Raw genomic sequence first — 6,640 nt, forward strand, 5'->3', positions numbered from 1 at the left:
CAGCCTGGCAGGACGCGGAGTCACTGACCAAGGGGAACTCAAGAGGAGGGGGAGGAGTTTATAAATAGGAAGAATGGGAGTACGAGCCACTGGAGTATTCAGTAGTGGAGCAGCACGAGGACCAGCAGGTTCTGCTGTAAGGATTGTGTTCCAGGGGCTTTGGGATTTTTGTTGGATTATGCTGCAGGCTCCCTCACCCACTGGAGAAGAAGAGGACTAGAATTTGCTTCAGGCTGTACAGATGGCAGACTGAGGTTGCAAAGACTCAGTGGGAGTTTGAAGGAGCCGGTGGGGCTACCAGTCATTCCCCAATTTAAAGAGCTGGCATGCCCTGCAGAGGGCGTGGGCACCATTCCACAGAGTCTGAGAAGGGTCAGTCCTCCCAGAGAAGAGCCCAAGGGGAGGGAGTTCTGTATGTACATGCCGTGGTGGGGCAGATAACCTCCCCTGCCACACACACACATCAGTCCAGAAAGGGTTAAAGAACTTCTGTGGTTACAATCGGCCCCCACCCAATGCACCTGTAGGCTTGTCAGGCCTGGGGGCAGGCCCTGAAAGGAGATGAACTCAGCCCAGGTGTGGTGAGTGGTTCTCTGAAGCAAATAGAGCTAGAGCTCCCAGCCCAGGGCCACTTGCTGAGGAATGGCTGGAGTGCACTGTCAGCTCCTGCCTTCGGAGAGAAGGTGATGGGCTGATCTGTTGAAGTCCCCAGTACTAATTCTTGGCCCTAAACCCGGCAGGATGGCAGGAGCCGAGACTTGCTGAAAGGCTGCTTCCCCTCTTTTGGGTGAGGGAGGGGTCTGGCCCCTCAGGGGCTGTGGGGCCATTTCCATTTTGTTGGGGCTGTTTTATACCTACCCAGAGGACTTGGGAAGAGGAACAGAGGGAGGGCTATGCCACAGGACCAGACCACAGGACTGCAGTTGCCCAGGAAATGTCTGAGGTAAGCGAGGTGCTTCCCTTGCCCCCAAGGGGGCAACCTTGAGACATAACCTTCAACAGAGTATATATTTTATGTTGCATTTGGGCTTGTGGTAATAATAAGCTCAACAACTTGGGGAAGCTCCCTGAACGTTTTATCTTTAAAATGTTATTATTGACAAGAGTCTTATTTGTTCCATGAGTTCTAAGTCAACCGTTACATATTTATGAAGAGATTTAGTGTCACTTTTGTTCTCTCTGAGTTTTAACTCGGTGTATAACATATATAGAGAGATAAATTGAAGTCCTGAAAAGACTAAACTGTGGTCTGTACCCCTGTAGAGAGGTAAGCTGAGGTACAGGAAACAAATAACTAACATAAGCAAAGTGCTTTCCTCAAACCCGTTACGTTCCAGTAGCTCGTATGCCTGTCTCTGCACATCAACCTTCTGAAAAGCTGCATAAACCTTCCCAAGGTTCCTGAAACTTCAGCGTGTATTAAGAATAGACAGCGGGGAGTAACAGATCAAGATGACTGGTAAGGAGAGAAGTAATTAGCCCTTCCTTGGAGACTAACCTATCTTTAGGAAAGTGGCTGTCTTTGGTTGAAAAAGAACACAGCCAGGGGTTTGGAGAATAGATGCTGGTGGTGGAATATCAGAGTTGAATTGCGCTTTTAGGCCTTCTCTATGCTACAGTTAAAACTGTGAGCAGGAATCCCGTTATGATGTGGTTGGGAAAAGATCAGTGTTCTAGCATGATTGATCAATTGCCTTCATGTGATTATAACATGATTTGGTCTCTTTGGAAAAACATAGTTAGGACAAGTCGATATTGGAACTAGGTTCCCTAACCTGGCTATTGCTCTAGCGCAGGGACTATGAAAGATGTGAAGGAACTGGAAGGGGTGGGGGTGGGGGGCTATCCTTTATGGGAGTGGGGTTTTGTTTTAAAGAGGGACTTTGTTTTGCATGTTTTGAGGGAGTCAGGTTGGAAGCTCATCACAACAGGGTTTATGGGGTGAAATCCTACCCTGTTGAAGTCAATGGGAGTTAATGACGTTTGACTTTAACAAGGCCAGAATTTTACCCCTTTTCTTTTTACACATTCTGTAAACCACTGAGGTGAGGCCACAGTCCTATACAGTTATTAAAGAACAATACCTCGTGATGATGGATTAAGGGGAAAAAGCATGGTTAGAGAATTCCTCCGTAAAAAGAAATCCCAATGCCACAAACAGTAATTTTTTTTTAAAAATGGTAAATTAAACAGACCTTTGTTTAATAAGCAGGCTCTTCTCAGACTATACTATGTTTTTAGGCACTGCAAGGGGAAGAGAGAAACAAAACAATACTTTCTCCCCAGCAAGGAAAGTCTGTGTGGTTGCATATGTAATCTATCACATTTACTGTGGGGCTGGGTTTCATGTACCCTGACCCAGAACCCGAAGGCTAAATGCCCTGAACTTTGGCTCTACAGCCAAATTCATGGCTTTGGATAATCGCTGTCTTCCTGGGCTGAATGTGTCAGATGCGTAGGGAACACTAGACTTTCGGCACAGGAGAAGATGTGGCTTGTCAGAGCAGGGCACCGAGTGTGGGACCTCCTGGGTTCTCTTCCTGGATTCCCCAATCACTCTGCGGTCCCCACTTCATCTCTGTATTTTATTTTTCCTGCTCAGAAAAGTGGGTGCAAGAATACTTGCCTCCCTTGCGGGGCACTGTGGGACTTCTTGTTTGGGCCATGAGATGGTTGGATGAAAGGTGCATATCATATTAGTAATAATCAGGGCCCTTTGATCTCTGGAAGAGGAAAGGACGTTAACTCTATCAAAGGTTCTTATATGGCATCAATTACTGTAGTATTTGAGCCCCTCTCAGCCTTAAATGTATTTATTCTTACAACACCCTGTAGGTCAGTGCTAATATCCCCATTCTACAGATGGGGAACTGAGGCACTGAAAGACAAAGGCCCAGATCCTCAAAGGTGTTTAGGCACCTAACTCCCATTGAAACAATCCATTAGTGGTAAGCACATAAATACCTTTGAGGATCTGGGCCTACTCAAATGACTCACCAAAGGGCACACAGGAAGTCTGGCAGACCAGGGACATAAAGCCAGATTTCCTAGGCTCTAATCGCTGGACCAGCCTTCATGTCTGGTGCCCTTTTGCCTCCATGCCTCAGTTGAATGTTTATATGCCACAGAGTGCTGTAGAAAACAACCCGCAGCTTTCCTAAGTAGACTGTCTCTCCTTCAAGTTGACAGATGAGGATTTTTATTACATACTATTACTTAATGAACTCTTCTGTGGCAAATGTAATTCAATCTAGCTTCTGATTCCTAGTTTGTCATCAGTCCTTTACTAAGGAAGAAAAATGTAATAGGACTTGATGATGCTTTCATCTTGTTACATTAATTGTGTTAGGAATATTGAAGAAAAACCTCACAGCGGTTTTAAGGACTTGAGAACCCTACAATGTATTGTAATTCAGGGTGGGGAAATTCAGATGGAACCGAACCAAATTCTGAACCCTTTTTCCGGCTTGGAAAAAAGGTTTCGCTGGTTTTTATTTTGTTCCATTTTAAACTTTTTGCTCACATTTTCAGTTTTGTCTAGACTAGTGGATGAGAGGGATATTCTGACTTGGGTGGGACTAGGTAATGTTAGAAATCTCATGATATTTTTTGTCTGCCCACTGTTGGATATAAGCACCTGATTGTGATGGGAATCAGATCTCCTGAACTTCCCAAGTTATTCCCATCCTGTAATCAAAACGTAATTGCTCTAATTGTCATATATGGAATAATCCTTTCAAATTGCAACACCAAGTGGGAGAAAATATGGTCCAGTGGTTATAGCAGTACCCTGGGACTTTAATGGTCTAGATTCTATTTGTTGCTTTGTCAAAGGCATGCTTGTGTTTTTATCTTACTATTACCCATTGGAAAACTGAGGCACGGTACAGGTATGTTAGTTATTGACCCTTCATTTCCCCATCTGCAAAGTGGGGGTAATAACACTTCTATGTGGTGTTGAGATTTCATTATAGAGCTAGCTGGGAATTTTTTTTTTAAACAAATAAACATTTTTGCCTGGACAACCTTAATTCAGCTCCCTTGCACAGTTGATTATGATACAGACTAATTATATGATCACAAACTATTTTTTGTGAGCCATGAGAGCCCACCTCATTCACTGCACAGAACGGACCTGCACTGGGGATGAATCAAGGGTGTGTGGTGAAGGAGGCTGTTGTGTGTAGGACCCTTGCCTCATTTGTTGCCAGAAGCTGGAAGGTGTGTAGTGAATGCGGCAGAGGGATTGCAGGGAAAGGAAGGACCATCTCATGGTTTACGCAGCTGACTGCTGCCCTAGAGAATCAGATTCTATCCCTGCTTCTGCCATAGAGTTCCTGGGTGATGCTGGGCATGCAGACTTTTCAAAGTTGGTTGCTAATTGTGTGTTCATAGTTTCCTGGGTGCCTGACTTGAGAGCCTGGGGTTTGCCTTGCATCTGAGCACTCACATCTGCAGCTGAAGTCAATGTCTCGGTGTGCTTTGAGCATATAAAGTGCCATATAATGCTAAGTACTCTGAAAGATCAGGTCCTGGGAGCTCAGATTGGGCACCCAAAATTAGTGGGTCCCCATCTGTAAAACAGAGATAATTCCACCCCCTCAGCATAAAGAGGTTTTATGAAGATAAATTCATGAATGTTTGTTGAGCAGGCAGGTACTACAGTGATAAGTGCTATTGAAAAGCCCATGAGGAAATGATTAATTTTGTCTTCAGAGCAGGGTTTGAATATTGTGCAGTAAATACATTGAACAATGAGGATAAAACAAAATATTGAATCATTAATTGAGTTCCGTCCGTCCTGTGCCCTGGCTGAGGCTGGGATGCTGTTGGAAAAAGAGTATGTGATCATGGAATTGAATACTGTATTACTGATGAATCATGATTATTGGTTGAGGGATAAATCAGAAGTTTTGTCCACTTGTTCAAGAGTACTGTAAGGGCAGTTACCTTCGTGTCCTTGCTAAATTCCAATTGGAATAACTGCATTCCTCTCACCTAAATTGCCCTTGAAGTATCAAACGGGTTCTTCCTTCCTATCCTAAACTGTGGTATAATGTTAATGGGCCTAGTTAAACAGCTGCCATGTTCCTTCCAAAAGTGGGTGAAATTATCCCTGTATATAGCCTGTATATCAATGTGTAAAGTGCTCCAAGCCTTTCTGGATGAAAGGTGTTATAGAAATTGTCACTGACACCCATGAGAGCTTTTAGGGCAACATATGGCTTTGATTCCCTCTCCCCCCCCCCCCCCGCTGCCTTGGCATTCATTTAACAATATTTCAGCTTGTGTTCTATTATCAAGCTGTCACGTTACCCACAAGACATACATAGTGAAGGACATTGATATTTCACAAAAACACTGGAGATTCTTAATTGTTGGCCGAATTGTGTCTGGTAGAGTCTTTGCCTGTGGTTTGGCTTGTGGCGCCTCTCCCCCTGCAGTAGCATGGATTTCTTATCATAAATTGTCACCAGTAGAATCAATCATCTGTACAACCTGAAATAAAATGCTGACACAGTGTGGAGAAAGAGAAAACGTAGGTTAATAGTATGTTTGAAATGTCACCTGAAGGATTGCTGTGAGATTAGACGTCAAGTGTAGCCAATATGGACGATGCAGCTCTGAAATCACTTAGGCCTTACTCATCTGAAGCCTGTAAAATATGGCAGGGCAAAAAAACATCCCGCAGAGCACATTATGTGGTGTACAGGGAAGGGAGGTTTGAATTTATTTCCCAAACTCGGCTTTGTGGAGTGGGCTACCCAGAAGTTACTGCCATCTGTATTTGGGAGCTTGATCCTGCAAGATACTGAGCATTCTGCACCAATCCGAAGCCTGTTAAAACAAGGGTGTTCAGGGCTGGTCCAAGACACTTTGGATGACAATGTAGAGATGCCCAGTATCTTCCAAAGTGCTTTGGATTGGGCCCTAAGAGAGGGGCTGAAAACCCTTAACTCCCATTGAATTTAAGATGGGTGTAGGGTGCTCTCCACCTTGCAGGGAACAAGTCTTGAAAACTCATGGGCAGGGATGGTGTCCCTGGCCTCTGTTTGCCCGAAGCTGAGAATGGGTAACGGGATGGATCACCTGATGATGACCTGTTCTGTTCATTCCCTGTGGGACACCTGGAATTGGCCGCTGTCGGTAGACAGGACTGCGCTAGATGGACCTTTGGTCTGACCCAGTGTGGCTGTTCTTATCTCTCTTGTCCCAGAGGTGTGATGGCAGAGATCAGCTTCCTTCTGTTTGAAATGAACGTATTACTCTTCCCAAATGTGCAGCTCATAAAGCTCAAATATGGGTCAAGACTCTGTCTGGGAATTACACAGCCGTCGTAGTGTGGGCTTAATCTGATATCCCATTCCGCTGTGGTTATGTTCCAGATAATCCTTTTCCTTTCTGCATCAATTTCCCCATATCATTCAGCAGAATGCAGTGCCTGCACAGAGCCCCATTATTTTATCCTTTGTATTGCAGAAGCACCTAGAAAACTTTTTCATGGACCAGGACCCCATTGGGTGGGTGCTGTACAAACACAAAACAAAAAGAAGGTACTTGTCCCGTAAGGTTTACAGTCTAAGGCCTTATCTACCCAAGAAATTATACTGGTATAATTAATCTATATAGTTAGACTCCC

The sequence above is a fragment of the Eretmochelys imbricata genome, chromosome 19 (genome assembly GCF_965152235.1).
Source record: "Eretmochelys imbricata isolate rEreImb1 chromosome 19, rEreImb1.hap1, whole genome shotgun sequence".
NCBI classification, from domain to species: Eukaryota; Metazoa; Chordata; order Testudines; family Cheloniidae; genus Eretmochelys; species Eretmochelys imbricata.